General features: G+C 47.4%; 1 long non-coding RNA gene across 1 annotated transcript in view; it reads right to left on the bottom strand.

The window, feature by feature from the left end:
* Positions 1–14012: 14012 nt before the first annotated feature.
* Positions 14013–19598, bottom strand: part of LOC134158219 (uncharacterized) — a 39518-nt gene continuing 33932 nt past the window's right edge. The window contains exon 6 of the long non-coding RNA XR_009962657.1: positions 14013–17854. This is a non-coding gene — a long non-coding RNA (uncharacterized LOC134158219). The remainder of the gene's footprint in view (positions 17855–19598) is intronic.

The following is a 19598-nucleotide window of genomic DNA, read 5'->3' as shown; positions in this document are numbered from 1 at the left end:
GGCATAAACTCTATCGCATGCAGACTCTGGAGCCATTTCTGCTTATTCCCCATTGCAAAGCAATTCTCCCACTGGTCTGGCTTGCAGCTCGCTGCTCTCTCCTTTCACCATGTGTATTTTTGCATGGGATGGGAGCTGCTGGGTGCTCCGGCACCCCTGGCAGTGAGCATCCTCCCATCACCTCCCTGCCGGCACCGTGCTGGATGATGGTGTGTTGATGAACCCTGACTCTGCAGGGCGGGTGGCCACAGGCAAGCAGGAAAGGGGCAGGGAGCAATGGCTTGGATGCGTCCTGAAGCCCATTGCCTGTCCAGGCAGGGCAAACCCAGTGGCTCCACGTGCTTCCATGCTGTTGGTGCCAGTGAAGAGATGGGTCTGAGGGCTGTGGTCCCCCGCTTGAGCTGTCAGTCTTTCTGTCCGCCTGGATCCCCCTGCCTTTGTGTACCTTTCCTTGCAAGCGGCAATTTCTGACAGCTAATATTTCACAGAAACCCGAGCCAGCTCTTTCCCTCCCTCCTTTTCCCCCCCTCCCTCTCTCTTCTGTTTATGAAGCTGAGGGTAAGTGTTTAATTAGTTGCCTAATTGCCTGGGTAATTGGTAGACATACTCAGCTCTCCAAGTAATCAGTCTGAACAGGCCTTGAAAATATCTGGCCCAATATTCATTAGTGCAGTTAAATCGTTAAACAGTTACTGTGTTTGGTTCCTGACAAAGCCCCGACAATGGCTGCGTTGGCTGCACGGCTGTGGGGGACCCTGCACCCCATGGAACACACTGCTGGAGGGGGCGAGGGGCTGATGGAGGGGAAATCCCCCCAGCAAAGGCAAAGGGCAGTGCGAGTGTGAGGTCTGTTCCCTTTGCAGGGGATGCTGGTGGTGGGTGGAGATGCTGCCTTTCCCTGCTTGTCCTCTTGCTCCAGCCTCCCATTTCCCCATGTCAGTGGTGCCGGTCCCTGCTGTGTGCAGGCAGCAGCCCCTTCTCCCTCCTTGACCACCATGGGTTTGGAAGCCGGTTTTGCCATTAGTCTGAGCATCAACGTTAATATTGTCTTGGTGGGCTGCCCTGACTGGAATAACTCATTAAAAGGGCCTTGGTCCAGCTCAGTGCAAAGGCACTGTTCTGCCAAGTGCTGCCAACACACTGCCTGCCCATCCATTTATCTGTCCATCCTGCCTCCTCCCCATAGAGGGGGTTAGCACTGGTAAGGAGCCCAAGCCTTGAAGGAGTCTCCAAACAACTCCTTTTCCCCACAAGTCAAACTAACAGCAACTTCAGCCTCATAGGAAATTCCATGTGCAAATTCCTGCACAGCCATCCAAGAGGCCACGCTGCAGAGAGGAGGAAGGCACTGATGTGCCTGGCTTTTGAGGCAAAAGATTTGAGAGCTGATTTGCTTGAGCAAAGCAAGAGGGGGAACCAGCTTCCTTCCACTGGCTGTTTAGCTTCCTGTAGTGCATTTTTGGGGAAGCAAATAGTGACACGGAAGATCCAGCAAAAAAGCAAGTGAAATGCAGCTGAAGCGTGGCGCAGCTGGACAGGACTGTAGGCCAGGGAGCTCTCAGTGTGCTCCCAGATCACTCCGAAACACGTGAAATAGCTGAGCCCCTAAACACTACACCCAGCTCAGCTGGTAGTCAAGCAGGATATATGACCTCGAAGTTATTTCTAGCAGTGATTCACGGAATATACATCAGGAATCAGACCCTCATTAAAAGGATGCTTGGCTGCAGACCTTTCTGCAATTAAGTGCAGAGGGGATGGGAGCCGGTGCTGCCTTCCCAGTCAGACCTCTCTGGCCAACACACCCCTGCTTCCCATCAGTGCTGCTAGAACACTGCGTCCAGCAGCTCCACGTGCTTCATTTTCCACTGAGCTTGCTTATCCCTCTTGCCAGTGCTATTTTGAGTTCACCTGCTTGGGATGCGAGTCCATGAACTTATTGCTCCCTAACAACTCCTAAAGCTCCTCAGAAACCCTCTGTGGGACAACCCAAAGAAGGGACCGAGGTCCCTAGCAGTGGCAGGGGAGGAGATGACAGCATCCAGGCGAGTAAATTCCTAATCAGATCCTTCACCTTGGTTTTTGCCAGGCAAACAGTTGGGTTCCTGGCAAACAGGTCTTCGACCTGAAAATGAGGACAGGATACGCTCTGCCAGACCCCAGGGCAGCCTGTTGGCCCCATGCAGGCAATGCCAAGTTATCAAGCTTCCCTCTGCAGAAGGCAGGGTGGGATTTGGGGCAGGGCAAGAGGGAAATTGGAGGAAGGCACAAAAAAGTCCAGGAAGGGAAAGGGGAAAAGAAAGCAAAAGGAAAAGAAGTGAGAATTTGGGTGTGAGGTTTGACCCAGGGGTGAAGGGGAAATGGGAGATGGTGAGTGAAAAGGGAAGGAACGCTAGGGAGAACAGAGAAGACTTTTGCTCCTGTGAAGGAGACATTGACAACTGGAGAAGGAAACTTGAGATGGTAACATAAGGATTTAGGGGAAGGTAAAATACCCTCACATGCAGGAAAGCCAGGAGATGTGCATATAATGCAGTGTGCCATGGGTGTTCTGTAACCCCAAAGCCCCAGGAGAGCTGGCAGACAGCATCTTGGAGTCATTGTACCTGTTGGAGCAGCCAGGTAAGAGCCATGTTCTTTGGCAGCATGCAGGGGCACCTTCTTCCTGTGCTCTTCCCCCTTCATTCATGTGGCTTTTGGGATTTCCAGCAGAACATCCCCTTCCTTTTGGGGAGGTTGGATGACAGCTTCTTGATACCCTCTCTGCTAGGAATGGGGATAAGTCCCTGCCCAGGGGAAGATTCTGGGACACTGGGGAGCACCAGGCAGGCCCCACTGAGCCTCCTGGGGAAAAGGAAGAGTGCAGGGGGAGGAATGTCAGAGGTGACTAAGAAATAGGTCTCAATCCATTACTGTGTTGGGCGGCCCTTTCGAGTCACTGGCTGGCTTTGTTCTCCCCAACATCTGTAAGAGATTATGGATGCCTTCCTAGCTGAGGACATGGACGGGATCTATAAATACTATGAGCTGGGGGTTGCTGCTGTCAGAGGAGAGCTCTGCCTGGGTGGCCCGGAGGCCAAAGCAGGCTGTCTCCCTAGCTGGGAGCCATGACCAGTGCAAGATGGTGATGCCACAGGCAGGGTTTTCCGAGGGCTGTGCTGATGCATGGCCAGGGGCAGCTGGAAATGCGGTCAGGAATGGGAGCACAGGGCTGGGGAGTCTGCAGCACCAGCCCCAGCACTGATACCTGCTCCTTGCTGGCCTTGAGCAGCTCATATCCTTTACATCTAAAACCAGGGGACAAGGGTTATTCAGTGGTTTTGGGTTCTTTTTTGGAAAGGGCCTCAAATAGCCATTCCCTGTAAAGATGAGATAATACATGCCCAGGTATTGTGGTGATGGGCACCATTTAAAGAACATAAAGCAGAGATGTTAATGCTCCATCCTCCCAACTCCCCCAAGACCATCCATTCCTGACACCATCCCAGGTTCCTGCTCTCAATGTTGTGAGGCTTTGTGCAGTTTACACAGGGCTAACGCTGTCCTGCAGGACCTGAATTCTCCAGTGGCTAATTGCTTGAGCATGTCTTTGTTCACTCAGCTTTCCCCACCAAAAAAGGGATCCTGATTTTATAAGCTGTTAGAAGCCTGAAGATCCAGCTCTACACTAATATATTGTTAGCCACAATTATCCCCTTTCTGACAAAGGATTCCTGATTAGGGCTGTTGCATATTCATCCGTAGACTGCGCCAAGCCTGGCTTTGTTTTTCAAGGTCGACGATTGCATTTCTTTGGATTCAATTCCCATCCTAGACATAGATTACAAGGCAGGAGAGGAGGAGGCAGCTGAGGTTGCTGGAAGCATTGAATCCTCCTGGTATTGCTCAAAACACCCACCAGATGTATGTCAGACACACCATGTGAACCAGACATCCTCACAGCCTTTGGTTGGGTCAGCCAAGCAGCCTCAAAACTGACCCAGGCTGCAGGTCTGACATGATGAGATCAAAGAGTGGGGAACCCTTAAATATCCCTGGTGCAAAAAGGTGGGTGCTGGGCAGGGATCTCAACCCAAACCACGCTTCCAGCAGTCAAGACTTCACGAACTCCTGTTTCACATCCTCCCTGGGGTCCCTGTCATGTTTGCTACAGTGGGAGAAGGGATAAAGGGGGTACATAGCCAGGAGGGAATATTTCACTGAGGAACTTCAGCTGCTGTCCCCTGCTGATTCCTCCACTTAAAAAAAAAAAAGAAAAAAAAAGGAAGAAAAGGAAAAAATAATTACTTCTCAGCCTCTAACCTTTCCAGCAAGTGACTTTGTAATAAATAATCCACATGTCTCTCCAGTGCAATCCATCAGCAGAAGCGCCTAATTACTTTAGATTCACTTTGAAAACCCTTCCAGTGCCACTTTCAGATAAATAAAAAATTAACATGGATCTAAAGCAGTAAACTGGAGAGAGTTTCCCCACTCTCCCTCAGTCCTCTCCACATTTGGGATGATGTCTGGAAGGCTTCATGGCCAAAGACACTTCCCCCTGTAGTGCTGACAGGCAAGATTGGATTGCAGCTCATGGCACAAGGGAAATCAGCTGCGGAGTGTCCATGGGGACACTCTCCTCCAGACATGCAGATGCTTGGAGAAATAGTTGGAGACAGACCCAGTGCAACCGCTGTGTATAAAGACTTTGCTTTTCTTAATATCTTTCTTTGGGAAGTTCCTGTTATTTGTTTCTAAAAGTCCATTTGGGAGGATGCGCCCTCTTCTGCATCACCCCTTTCTCTCTCATTCCCAAGATTACAGCACCCAAAGGCTTACCTAAAAGCTGGCTGAGATGACTTGCCCCTCATTTCAGCCCAGTTCACCCCAACCAAGGCTAAGGGGCACCTGCTGTGTGATTTCTGCAGTGGAAGATGCCCCAAGCACTGTGCTCCCACTCAGCATGCCGGGCACGCTGCAACACAAAGGCTGCAACAGAGGAGACAGGGGTCAGTTGAGAAATTATTTCTGTAATGGGTCTGTCCTCTAGCAGAGACAGGAGGAATTCCCAGGCTTCCTTGCCTGTTTCCAGCTGCTGTGTCTATATCAGTTGTGGTGGGGATGGATGAGCGCATGAACACAAATGGAGTGTTCATTGCGAGGGTGTAGCTCGGTGCTATACCCAGAAATGTTTGAAATGGAGCTGGGCACCAATGGGCAGCACTTCTGGGGAGATTCTTAGGAAGTGAGTAGCATAACACTGAGCAAGCCAGTGACATGCTCGTGTTAAGGATGGTGGGTACAGAAGACAGCGAGAGCACTGTCTTCAAAGCAACCCTAGGCATCCCCTGCCATGCAGGGATGTGCTTTAATGGAGCTATTACCAAAGCAAATGGGGTCTTGCTGTAGGACTGTTAGAATAGGGATTGTTAGCCAGATGAATTTCATTACGGTGGACGTGAACTTGTTATGAAAGATCAAGCCAGAAACCGAAAAGGACGTTCAAGGCATCCTGCTGCAGTTATCCTTAAGGGAACTAATAGTGAGAGGAGGAAATATGCTCAATCATGTGGTGGAATGAAAAGGGATAGAAACTATGGATGTTCACAGCTGTCAGAGACATAGGGGTGATTCCCTACCCTCCTGGAAAGGTATCAAGGAAGCAAGGGACAGACAGCTTGGCTTGGGGGTACTGGAGGGTACAGGGTGCTGGGGATGCGTTATGGGGTACCACGTGTTCCTGCACGTTCTTGATTTGTTGGTGCAAATTACTTGCAAACTGCACCTATTTGTCACAGAAGCCACTAGCCCACATGCAGGTGATCGAGATCATGGTGGGACAGATACTTCCACTGGCAGCCCAGATTGCTATTGGACATAGTCTCTGCAAAGAGTTTTTGTTTAGAAGTAAGAAATACTTCTTTCTTGGTATTCCAGCAATAAAATTAATATCAAAACCCTACTTGCATTTCATTTTGCAAAGAGTCAGAACAACTCATGCCTTTGGTAGATGAAGGTTGGAGCTTTCTAAAAAGGCTTTGTTCATCTTTATACCCCACTTCTCCATTCCCTTCTTTCTCTTCTCCTCCCACCTCTGTGCTTAGGGCTCTGGGCAATACCTGACAAGCATTCAGAAACTAAGCCCCTACAAAAAAGCAGCAAAATTAAATATCTGAGAAAAGCAGGCCCAGAACCAATAAGGTCTGATTTCACTGTAGGTTACCTCAGCCAAGGCAGTGCTGTGTCAGGGGAGGAAGACGCTTGAAAAACCTCCACAGGAGAATTAATTAAACGAATTTCACTCTGCCAATTGTTTGTTATTTTTGCTGACCTCACCAAGTGGATTAATATTTAATTAGCCTTTAGGAGAAGTGGAAAGCACTTATTAACCTGTTATGTCAATCTGTCAGGCCTGGGGTCTCAGGACAGGCGCTGTTACCACGAAACAATAGAAACATTAAGGTCTGGTTTTCTCTATCTCGGCTGTTTTCTCCATTGTAAAGTGGCTTTTTTAGGGGGGGGACACAAGGAGGGGACCCTCTATGCCTAACTGAAGGATGTCTAAAATGAGTGCCCAAATCTAGTTGTATTTCAGTGGCCAGGGCAAGAGCTAAGGAAGCCATATGTGATGTCCCAGGCACAGGTGGGAAGCACATATGGATATATGATCCCCTTGGAGGTATTTTAGAGCTCAGGCTAGATCTCATCTGCTGTGATGCTGATAACTAATGAAAGGTTTGGGCTTCCTTCATTTTTTCTTGTTTAAAAACACTGCTTCCTTTTTACTGTGTTCACGGTTATCATAGTTCAAGCTCTAAACTTGGTGTCAAAATCTAGTCATCAGTGGGGAGATGTGTTGGGGCTCTGCAAGATACAGAGGTCCTAGGTGAGTGTCCATTAAAGAAAAGCTCTAAACCAGAAAACAGGATGAACACAGATGGCAGAACAAGAAGCCCATCCCCACCAGTAACAAAGACCAGAAGGTCCCTGGCCAGCATCTGAGTTCAGGGAAAGCTGGTGAGATTCACCCTGGGATAACGACCATGTCTGCTTGCCACAAGGCTGGGTCTGGCCCAAAAGAAATAAAACCTCAAGCACAATTGAACCCTTAGGAAATACCATCAGCAAAACAGTAAGATGAATGCTGTGTACAAGTTAGCGAAACTGGGAGGAGCTTGAAGAGACATAGTGGCTAAAGTGCTAAGGTGGAACAGTATCTTCTTTGATAGAAATTCTCACAGATGCTGGGCATGGCCACTAGCTGACGTAGTAAGTTACTGCTCAGAGAGGAGCCAAAGCAAGGTGTCTTCTCCAAACCTCTCGAAATCCTGATGGTCCTGAGCATCACAAACAGCTGGAGATCTGCACTTTGACTTCAGCTTAGCGAGTCAAAACTAAACCTCAGGTTAAAAGAACTCACTGGGCCTCTCTCAGGGTATTCCACACTCCACCAGCACACCCAACTAGCACCCACACCCTGGTTTTGCCATCTAACAAGGCCACGGGAGAGATGCCAACCACCACAAGAGCCAACTTTCCAACACAGGTAGAAAGCTTCAGCAGACAGCAAAAATGACAAACCCTATTCAGGAAAATACAGGGCTGGCAGTGGGCATGGGCTCGTGAGTCCCTTTCAGTCCCTGCATGCAGGAGGTGAAACCAGCAAGCGGAGGCAGGAGCAGGAGCGTTTGGAGGCAAGCCCTGAGCATGCAGCTTCACACCGGCTGCCAAGGTGGGTCATGCTCCCCTCCCTGCAATCTGTGCTGCTCTCAAAGGCTCTGCCTGAGCCTGGTCACCTCCTGCAGCCTCGCTCCCACAGGGCAGGGATGCTGGCCACAACGCTATCCTGCCTACACCGGGTGCTGATACCGCCGCTCTGTGACAGGCCGTATCATTTATTATTATTATTATTATTATTTTTTAAAATTAAAATCCTCCTGAGCTTTATTAAATAGGGATGCTGATAGGTAATTAAATCGCAACTTAATTAAATCTGCCTGCTCAATCCAACCACGGCATGCTGGCTACTCTGCAATCCCTGTGAGAGGTGCTGTCGGTGGAGAATGGCAACATGAATTAAACAGCATCACGGTCAGCACTGCCACCTCCCAGCCAGGCACAGCCAGGAGTGGGACCAATGGGTTTCTCTGCCCATAGAGCAACAGGAGAAGGTGGGGAGACCCCACGGGGGACCTGACCTGACTTCGTAAGAGTTTTTTTTGGGTAGGGACTGACTCCCTCCAGCGTGGCAGGACCAAACCAGGGCACTGGAGGCGTTGGAGGATTCATAACTAACTAACTGCTTTGGCACAACATGATAGCGTTGGACACCCTGGGGCTTGGTGATGAGGAACTGAGGCCATGCTGGTGGTTGATGTCACCGAGCTCATTTGCATATAGAAGCCCATTGTCTGTTTTCATGGTTTCCCAGGAACATTTGCTGTCCCGTGTGGCAACAGCCCCAGGGTTGCCCGCACTCCAGGAGCAACAGTGGACGTGTGAGGAGGCAAGAGAGGTAGCTCTGTGGTTTCCCTATCCCAGGAGCTGAACGAGCACCTCCACACCTTCCACGTGTCCTGCGGCATAGCTGGTGCAGCGTCTCCATCTCCAAGCGACCACAGTGGCCATGCTGTGAAGGGAAGGGCAGAAGAACAGGCCCCCCAAGCAAGTCCGGTTCCAGCTCCCCACCAGGGACTGGCGGGAGGAGCGTGAGTGGGAGAGGAGGGAGGCTGCTGCCACCCAGCTCTTAGCGCCAGCCGATCCATTGACTGGTTCCCTGTGTGACGGGGTGGAGTATGGACAGATCGTCAAGGATAGCCAGCCACCTCTCAGCCAGAAATGGGGCAGACTTCTGCGTTATCTGTGTGGACGCAACAAGGAGAGGGTGACCTGTGAAAAGAAGATGCCCCGACCAGCACATACAGCTCCTCAAGCAGTACCAGCCATCTGCTGGAGCGAAATACCTTTTGCAGAGCCTGTTTATCCTGTCTTTTCTTTCTGTTGCCTAAGTTTTTAATGCATCTAATTTCACGTTTTCTTAAAAGGAGCTCATTTTATTTGTCACATGACGTGAATAGACACTTTCTTTGCCTATACTGAAAACCTGTTCTTGTAGTACCCGCTGCATTTATCTGTTAAATAACCAATTAAAAAATTTCTGAGCCTAAAGCCTGGTTAAATGAATCTTTAAAATGAGCATGATGGGAAGTTGGTGGCAGCTCATCTACTGAGAGCAGAGCTTTTACAATGGCACTGAGGGAGGTGCTGGGAGAACAAAGTGTCGGGATGGTTTTAAAGGGAGTTGTTTTGTGAAAGTCAGCCTTCAGGAGCGTCTGGTCTTTTTTGTGGCAGTTCAGTCACTGTCATGTTCAAAACAACAATTTTAGAATGGCACTCTGTTGTTTCGAATCATTTGTAGGTCTGTCATTGGGGAACTGGTCATTTTAAGCAATGGTTCTGTGTTGATGTGTGACTGCCAAAACAGTGGAGAAATGGCTATTTAATGGAGTAAGAATCCCCCTGCACCTCGAATCCTGTGCTCAGTTCTGGGCCCCTCACTGCAAGAGGGACATTGAGGTGCTGGAGCGGGGCCAGAGAAGGGCAATGGAGCTGGTGCAGGGCCTGGAGCACAAGTGTGATGGGGAACAGCTGAGGAACCTGGGGGGGAATAGTCTGGAGGAGGCTCAGGGGGGACTTTATGTCTCTCTACAACTGCCTGATGGGAGCATGGAGCCAGGAGGTGGCTGGTCTCTTTTTCCCTAGTAACCAGTGACAGGACAAGAGGTAAAGGCCTCAACCTGTGCCAGGGGAGGTTTAGGCTGGATATTAGGAAACATTTCTTCACCAAAAGGGTGCTCAGGTATTGGAACAGGCTGCCCAGGGCAGTGCTGGAATCACCGGCCCTGGAAGCATTCAGAAACAGTGTAAACAAGGCCCTCGGTGACATGGTTTAATGGTGGCCTTAGCAGTGCTGGGGTAACGGTTGGACTTGATGATCTTAAAAGGTCTTTTCAACACAGTTGATGCTATGATTCTATGAAATAGAGGGCAGGCAGGGAAGGGCTTCTGACAGATGACAATGCTAGAACACGGTTCTGTCACCAGCTGCCTCGTACCGGGTGCCTTTTATTTGTTTCCTGCGAGTTTCAGCTCCTAGAGACAGCACACTGAAGGAAGCATTTTTGTGGGCAAGAAAGGTTAAAGCTTTTTTAGTCAGGAGGGTGAAGTCTTCAGACTTTTGAAACAAAAGCAAAGAAACCCAGTGTGTGTCTACAAAGCCCTTCTGCAAGTACCAGAAGACTGGAAGTCGTGATCTGAGAGACTGGTGCTGCTGAAGCAAGTCAGCAAGGGGAGAGTCCCCGTGGGGCAGATGACCCAACCTGCACAGCCATACCCAGACAGAAAGGACAGAGAAAATATATAGGTCCTTCCGGAGGTAAATGGGAGAGTGAATACCCAGAGCCTGGGTCCCCATGGCGACAGAGAGAAAACCTTGTTCTCCATACCGCCTTGATACCCTCCAGCCTTCTTTGCCAGATCTGTCCCTGTGCCCACCTCAGATGAGCCCTTTTATACCATGCTAGAGGTTATTCCTTCACCCTGCCCACAGGGTAAAGTAGCCACTACTGCATGCAGTGGGTTTTAACTCTCCTGCAGCCATTGCATCCTTACAGTCCCACAAAAACCCTCGGGCTCTGCTCTGGCCATGGACCCCGACAATGGAGGCACCATGATTTCAAAGAAGGTCTCACAACCACTGGGGTTCCCCCAGATTTTCATCCTGGGATCCAGGTACTTGAGCACCCTCCAGGTCCTCTGCAATCCCCCAGGAGGTGAAAGAAGAAAACCTCAAAAACAAACCCCCCAAAAGCCCAAAGGGCAGCAGCATCTAATGGAAAACAAAACCCCAAAGAGATAGACAAGAGATGGACGGGCTACAGGGAGCCTTTCCAAGGGCGGCTTTCATGCAGTAATCTTGAGAGATCAAATTCCTAATCTGCTTCCACCTCAGAGACGGAGGAGTGAAAGTCCAACCGGGATTAATGTTTAATGCTTGAGTTAGCAGGTGATGCCTTGCGTCGGGATGTTTGGGTTCCCTGCTCTGCAGCTGAAAAAGACTGGTATGTGAGCTCAACCAGCATCCATCCCGGATATTAGGGATGACCCTACTCTCAGACAAAGGTCAAAGAGGGGTTTCCAAGTTCAGGATTCCCCACGCCATTACACAGTGTTGTGTGCTGGGGCTGCAATAACAGACGAGTTGTCCTGTCTGTATCTGCTGGGGCGTGCGAAACTCCAAACCTCCCTCCTAATTATTTTAGAGCCACTGAGGTGAGCTGCTGGAACACAGCACCGGGGAGGGCAGTTGAGAGATAAAGCAGCTCATTCCCACTGCTGGGGTTGCATTTCTGCTCCTGGGGAGGACACATGTGGCTGGAAACCCACACATGGCAGCCTCGGCTCCTGTGCTCCCCACTACGAAGATACAGGGATGGCAGGAGAGATGGGTCAGCTGCAGAGGGACAGAGTGGGGCACAGCCTGGGAGATGAGAAAAGCACTTGTTGAAGATAAAGACATAGGCAGACCCCAGAACACACAGACAAACAGTTATAGATACTGACTAACTCTCTGAAACAAAGGTCATGTTGTTTGCTCTTCTCCTCTATTACCGGAAGACTTTCTCCACTGGGAGTACATGGCCTCAATTTTGAGGGTCCGCTTAGAAGGCCAGACAATGGCACAGAGACTGACAGGGACAATGCTTTTTGCTCTCAGAAAAGCAGAGGGAAATGAACTGATCATGTCCTGGGACTCTTTCATACATGCTGCACCACCGTTTAGCAGGCACTTCCAGATGTGCTGTTTGTGCTTACTCTTGAAAAAGGTCTATTGTGAGTGAAATGATGTGACCATGGGTGTTCACACTTACACTAGATCTCCTCTTCTACTGCACACGTGCCTCCTTCCCAAGTTTCTCAGATCTGATCTGCATCTAAACATCACCACTGCCCTATCAAAAGAGGGCAAATCTATTACATCCTGACCTAAGGGTCTGGACAATTAAGGTTTATGTCCAGAGAAGAATCTACATTCTGAGTGCAGCCCTTCTCTTCTTTGACAAATTGTTTTGTATTCTTTCATTTGTCCCAGGTGGTGCTGGGACATGTCAGACCACAGGGCAGCTTGAAGTTATGGGGCAAACCGTAGGTAATTTGGCAGGAGAACATTAAAAAGCAAGAGGAGGAAACTATAAATTCAGAGTGTAACCACCATAAAGTGTTCTCTGAGTTCCCAGCCAACCTCTTAAAAGCATAGATAGCTCTTCCCCCTGCCTACAGGATGCCTTTCCCTCCCCGTAGGGTGTCGTGTTATGGCTCAGACAACAGAACACCATGGGAACAGTGACCCTGATGGATTTCACATGTGTTGCAAGACCTGTTGGAAGCTCTGCCCTTTCACACGCTGGACTTCTCTTCCATGCAGTATCAAAGGTTTGGCAACTCATGGCCCTGTTTCATTTCTCCCTCTCTGCTGAATGGCTTCATCTCATCCCTCCTCTTCCTGTCTTATTGTCAAAGTTGAGCCATCTGCCTTTAGAGCTCAGAATGAACCATAACCCCAAGTCCTAAATTGGCTGTAACTCCCATGGCAACATCCAAGAACATTTATGAGGCTCCTTTCTGGGAAAATAACACAGACAAGCCATGAAAACCTTTCCTCATCTCCTTCTCATGTCCTCCCAGGGTTACAGACCCCAGAGAAGATGTGTGTGTGGCTGAGATCTGCTTTCCAGTAAGTTACAACTGGCAAAGTGTCCCAACTTTCCTTAGTTCTAATACAAGTACTTCATGGAATCACTACATTTCTGTGTTCCTTCCTCTTAACCAGCAATGAATTTCGTGCACCTAAAAAGCACTGAAGTGCCTAAATCACATTTTCAAGAGTCACGAGCATTTATGACCCAAATTTCATAGATTCTCCTCACAAATTGTTACCCTAACAATGTCCTTTTCTCCCAGCCAGACCAGTCTCTTATTTGCATTTTTCCTCCACTTCCCCCCTTTCTGGTTATCTTTTAACCAAAAATCATTGCCCAGTTCTCATTCTTGGTCATGTTTTAAGGATGAACATTTGCTGTGGGAGGAGGAACAGGAAACTTTCAGACCTCATCCTCATTTAGCTGGCCACTTCCCTGTCCCCTACTGACCCAAACCAGGGCTCTCCTGTCTTGCAGGAACATCTGCCTGTTCCCACAACCATGGGGTCAAGTGCACTGCAAGCACTTGGGAAGCACAAGTGCTTGGGAAATTAGGTGTATTTCTTCTGAACTTCATAGTATGAAAAAGAAAACGGGTTTCTGAGGGAAATTGCTCATGGAAATCTGTTGCTAGTTTTGCTTCAGAAAGAAATGATGAGTGATAACTTCAAAATGATACAAAAGAAGCTGCAGTGGAATTAACTTTTCAAAGGCCATTTTTAAGGGAATTTTGGAAAATATTTGCAAGAAAACACTCCACTGCAGAGATCTGGACATCTTATCTCACTTAATTCTACTGGTGAGCCTCCTCTTCCTGCTCAGTCCGTTTATTTCCACTGCTGCTTTTAAGGTAACCACTTCTGATGAGGATTTCATTCTAGAGTACAGATTGTCAAAGTGGAAAACTCACATTCCAAGTTTTCTTGTAAATATGTGTTTTAAACCTACTCATACAGCTGTGGGAAAGTTTCCCGATATCAAATATTAGCTAATGTTACAGAATTGAGCATTTACACAGGGAACATATGAAGAATGAGCAAAGTCAGAGAAGAGCAAACTGAAGGGGACTTTTTGAAAGCCAGAAACAACTGGAGTCAAGAACAAAATAGCAGAAAGATACTAGTGCAAGGAAAGTAGAAGATGATGTGAGAAAGGGGGACCTGGCGAACTAAGGGGAGGGTAAAGTTAGAGAATGAGAGTGAATGGCATAGAGTAGACAGAAGCAAGGAAACAGAGAGTAAATCTGAATTTGTTTTCTGCAAAGCTGTTTTTGAATGTGGGCATGCTGCAGAAGACCATAAGAGAAGACAGTATGTCTGAGTGCTACCAGTAAAGTGATGGAGTCATAGACTGATGTTCTCCACCTTAGAGGCTGAGGTTCCAAAGCACTTTGAGACCTCATATGTCTCCTTAGATGGTGTTACCTGCTGTCATCAACGATCGTGGGGTTGCTGAGCCTCTGAACCAGCTGCTGGCAGCAGGGACTGCCATGTGTGGTACAGCACAATGTCTCACAAGCACTGAAAAACTGTGGAGGCCTTCCAGCTGCCCATGTGCATGAAGCATGCTCTTTCTCCAACACCGATCCCAAGGGAAACAGCCGAGAGAAGCTCCGGAAGGTCAAAATGCAATTAAAACCGATGAGATTTTGTGCTGCTTAATGGATGCAAACGAAAGAGGGTTTGCCTCTTGGGTCATGCTTGTCTCACCTGCACAGACCACACCAGACTCTTTCCTCAGTCTCCCTTCCCATTGCACCTCTTGTGGCCCTTCTCGTTCATAGCATCAGCCCCATTGATGTCCAGGTCCAGCAACTGGGGGGGCAATTAAGTAAATGTGTAAGTTTGGAGGGGAGGGGATTTACACCTCCCGTTGCCCTTGCAATGAATTACCAGGGCTGTTAATGGGCTGGTGCCCCAGTGCCTCGTAAATCGTGCGACTGAGCCTGAGCGGTGATGGGTGGCTTTGATCTGGACACGCTGCCCTGCCATGAACAGGAAAAGGAAGAGGTGATTTTTCATGGGTTACTACTCACTTCAGCCTCCAAGTTTTCCACTCTGCTGAAACTTTGACAGTGCCTAATAATCCATCAGCAAGACTTTCCTTGCTCTGCTTCCACTCCATTACCACCTTCATGGTCCCATTTAGCTTCTTTCACACGGACCCCGGAAAGGCTGACAGTCTCCCACCCTTCCAAAGGAGTTTGGAGGGTGAGAGCAAGGGCTGGGGTCACTCCACACATTTCCTTTGAGGAGAGGAGTCACAAAGTGGATGCGGAGGTGAAGGGAAGGAGCTAACTCACATCTACAGACCCAGGGTTCTTCCCATCTCCAGGAGCCCCACCATCTGCAGCCCTGGGTGGCCTGCATTGCCTGGAGAAAGTCCTCCTCTCTTCTTGGGTTTTGCTATTTCGAGGATACCATTAGCTTCAATTAAAAGAAAAGGCCTGTCTGCCCTCCCACAAACTGCTTCACAGCAGAAATATTAGAATCTAGGTGGGAAACAACACAGGGGAAAAAAAAAGCATTGCTAATTCCCTGAGTGATTGCAGATGTGTCTCTAGATCCACATGCCTAACAGGGAGCCGTAAGGTTCACACCTACTGAAGAAGCACCACCTGGGATGCCAAAGCAATTGGTGAAACTTTGAAGTGCCTCAGAGGAAAAGCAAATAAGAGGCTGAGATGCCACCTGATATGAGAGCATTACATGTCTTAGGGTTCATTTGAAATGCTCTAGACTATCTGCCATGCTGGCAGAACATGGGTTTTCTACAGGTCTCTTGTCACACCTTCCAGCTATGCTTGGTGTCTTGGATACTTCAGGGTGTCTCAAGTAGTGCAGTACATTTGGGTACTTGAGCAGTTTGTCATTGTGTTTTTTCACCAAGGGCTGCTACTTAGATTTATTCTTGACTGGTCCTTCTGTTACCTCCTATATATTAGACCAATACATTGCATGCGTTCAATTTCGTGTGTTCTGCCTTCTGAATGGAACCAAATGCTCAGAATGGCACTGTTTTCTTAGACTAACGAATTCTTTGAGAGGGGTAAAAACCACCTCAGTAATAAATCCAGACTGTGAAGGCTTGATGTATCTGTTTTTCTGTTTGTCTCCACTGCTGCTACACAGAATTAGCCCTCACCTAATACAGAGTGCAGACTTGATACAACCTTGTTTAGCACAATTGGCTTGAATCCATTATATTGACAATATCAATTTGTGTAATTCCTGCATTAGGATTTTGTACTAAACTGTATTTGAAAGGAGCTGTTGACCTTGATTAGCTCTTTAATTGTGGTTAAAATCCAAAGTAATTCAGATACCAGCTTTGACTGTGGAAGGAAAGGGCTACGCCATGTGACAGTGCAGTCAATAACTGCCACGTTCTCCACGGACACAGTTCCCATGTTTTATATGCTCTAGGTCTCACTATTGTCTCAGCGCATCCATTTGCCTTCACTTTGACCATACCCTTGGGGCTTCACCTTGCAGGGTGTATTGTACAAGCAGGCACTTGAGGTACAGTCTCCTGGACACGTTCCAGCTGAGTTATCTTCTGGTTCACACCACCTCTGCTTTTGCATACAGGTGGGATTTTCAGTTCAGTTTTCCATCCTATGCAGAGGTGTAATAGTGCTGGGTACTACCCAAGGGCTGCTCAGAAAGGGATAGGAAGGAGCCAGTTTACAAAGCTGTATTTCGCCTGCAAATGTTGCTTTACTCACTTTGTGGTCTCTTAGCAGCGAAAGAAAAGCAGAGTGTTATTAGAGCACATTAAGAAGCCCACATCTGCCTGTCAGTGCTCAGATAGCAGCAGGGTAACAGTGTTATGGACACTTCAGAGAAGGGATGAACAGGCTTGCTGGTGTTTCAGCAGGCACTATGCTCTTACCGAAACTGAACAGGAGCTGGATGCCCAGTTCTCCCAGATAGCTGCAGGAAAAGATCAGCTATGTGCCTTGAGGTCTGCACCGGGTGAAAAATGCCAGGCAGGAGGAAAGGCCATTTGCAGGACTCTCATGTGTTGAAAGGGAAAATGGATAGGATGAAGCCTGGAGGGGGAGAACCCTTTTAAGTCAATGAGGAATTCTGCCAGAAAGCAGCAGAAGGAGCAGTTCAGCAGGAATTACAGAGAGTTGAAAAAAAAACCTGGCAAGAGATAGAGCCTGAAAGATGGAGCACTTCATTTTGGGCAAACTGAATGTTTCAATTAAAAATGACAGAACTGCGATCCTTTAAGAGCAGTCAGATTTTAATACATTTTTCATGAATGGAAGCAGCCCGTATCCTGAAGACCTGACAAACTCTGCTCTTTGCATAGCATGTGCTCTCCTGGATCTATGTCTTTCTGGCATCAGATGGGGTTGCCAGCCATGGATCAAAGAGAGAAAACACAAAAAGACCTGCCAGGCATCTTGTGCTACATATGTGTGCAGAATATAATGTGCAGAGAGGAGACGGATGCCTACTGCTACAGCAGGGAAGGAGAGAGCTCATGGGAAGGAAGAGTAAACCAACAGTGGAGAAGAGGACACAGAGATGAAAGAACAGGCTGTGGAGAAAACTAGTGTCAAGGAAAGGAGTTTGTGAAAGACAAGAGTAGAGCAGTGGAAGTGGAGACAGGGAGGGAGGGAGAGGAGGAGGGAGAAATGTACCCTCTGTGCCTGGGAAAAGACAATAAAAGCTGCGGACTCTTGTCACGCAGGACAAGCCCAGCACTATTTACTGTTTGCTCATTTAACCTGGTTAATTTTTAATAATGTTGAAATTTTCATTTTAATAATTTAGGTAAATTATTTATTAAACCACGGGATAAAGGAATCATAGCAATTATGAATTGACAGTGTTACCTGAGGCTCATGGAAAGGTAAGGGGTTTTGCAAAGTCCTTGTTATTGGATAAACATTAAATTAGTAACAACTTCACATCCAATTCAAATTACCTTCTTCCGAGTCTGATTGCTCTCTCTTGGTCTCTCCTGGGAAAGAGCACCGTGGGCAAAGAGCCATGGCTGTCCTCTGTGGGGCTGGGGATGTTTCCCCTAGATGTCCTTGACGCAGGGACGAGGCAGTCTTTCCATAAGAGGGTGGCAACAGGGTGACATTCACTGCTCTGATCATGGAGAAAAACACAATGGGTTAATAGGAAAAGATGTCTGCATGTGTCTTGTGGCTATGGCTATCAGAGTGGTGGTGGCTTTTCTGGTACAAAAAAGGTCAACAGAAAGGTGCTGGTGTCTCCTACCTATTGCATGACTCCTTGTTATATTTTGGAGATGCAGACTTCCAAACCAGCTCACTGACCAGAGGAATCAACTGTCTGATGCCAGCTGCCTTATTGAAGGCTCCTGAGGAAATACAGACCCAGTCCTGGAAGATCCCAAGTTTGTTCTGGCGATGTTTGTGTAGAAATGTAATCTGCCACTTGAGGAAAGCAACCTCTGAAAACTGTCTACAGAGACACACAGCTCCACACTTGAAGTGATTGTATAGAGACTGCAAAATAAAGCCCTAGGTATCTGAAAGGGTGAAACGAGTGAACTTTAAAAACACCAAGGGAATGTAGCACCCAGATACTCTCTGCAAGCACGAGAATTTTGCTTTAAAGTAGAAATCTAAATGGAGGATGGTAAGTGGTAGGAAAGAGGAGAATAAGGATAGGGTCTGGAACCTAGTGGCCTCGATCAGCAGAGTACTGCAGCCTTTGCCCAACTTTCAGCATCAGCGTAGGCAGAATTCAAACCAGCCACCCAGAATTCAATAGCAATCCCAGGTTTTAAGTATTGCAATGAATCAGAGCCAAGTTTGCATTTTCATATTTTGTAATGTTTAATTTTCAAGCATTTTGTTTTAATTACCAGTTTCCAATCATTTTTATGTTAGCTCTGAGTGCCTTTCCTACATTTTCTTCTCAATAATTAAAACTTTTTAATAACATTACTTTCAATCAAAGGATTTCAATTTATCTTCTAACTTAGTTCTATCCTAATAAGTTTTTTTTCCCTGGGAATTTCCTAACATTCAGTAAAAGAAATAAGCATTTCTAACGTGTAATTTTTTTCCTCTCTAATATATTTGAGAGCTCAGTTTTCTTGAAGAAGTTCTTTGGAAAAACATGAAGACACATTCAGGGTCCTAAATATTTGTGCACAACATGATGTCCCAGATACAAATCTGTTCTTTCTTTTTGGTTTAAATAGCAGTAGCCACCAACTAACATGTGAAAGACGTTGATAAACAAATATGTCCCATAGACTAAAGGAAATGCCCTCTTAGTTTTGAAATCTGCTCAATCACGGTTTTGTATCATGCCTAGCAGGTAGGAAAATACAACCTATTAACTGAGAAGATAATGTTGAACAAAATATGCAGTAGCGAACAAATCCTTAATCCAACCGTAAGGCCTGCCTGCTTTATAATGAAATAAACCAGCCTCATTACACAAACTGAAAACAACTGAAAAAACAATTCTTCCAAGTCTCTAAGCCCCACATGAATCTAAACTTGCCCATCTCCAGGGTTTATAAATTGCCAGAGTTTCTAAACTCCAGAGAGCTTAGCAAAGTCCCTCTAAAGGATGTGTATACAAAGGAAGTCACAGGGAAACCATAGAAACTCATAGGTAGAGAAGAAATAGGAAATAAATATGAATCACTGAGATCTCACTAATATGCTAAGGCACTAGTCAGCACTGTGGACAGTCCCCTACACCCAGATCAGCATATTCCTGAGAATATCATATTAACTGAAAACAAACAAAATCACCAAAGCACATCCCGTGGGCATCTCAGCTCTCCTTCCTTTGCCCTCGATCTTCTCTTGGATTCTTCCGTCAGGAGATCAAGTGATAAATTTCA

Source organism: Pezoporus occidentalis, unplaced genomic scaffold (assembly GCF_034315485.1).
Source record: "Pezoporus occidentalis ecotype Australia unplaced genomic scaffold, CSIRO_AGI_Poc_V1 ctg128, whole genome shotgun sequence".
In the NCBI taxonomy this organism is placed as follows: Eukaryota; Metazoa; Chordata; class Aves; order Psittaciformes; family Psittacidae; genus Pezoporus; species Pezoporus occidentalis.
This window is presented reverse-complemented; position numbering and strand designations above follow the sequence as displayed.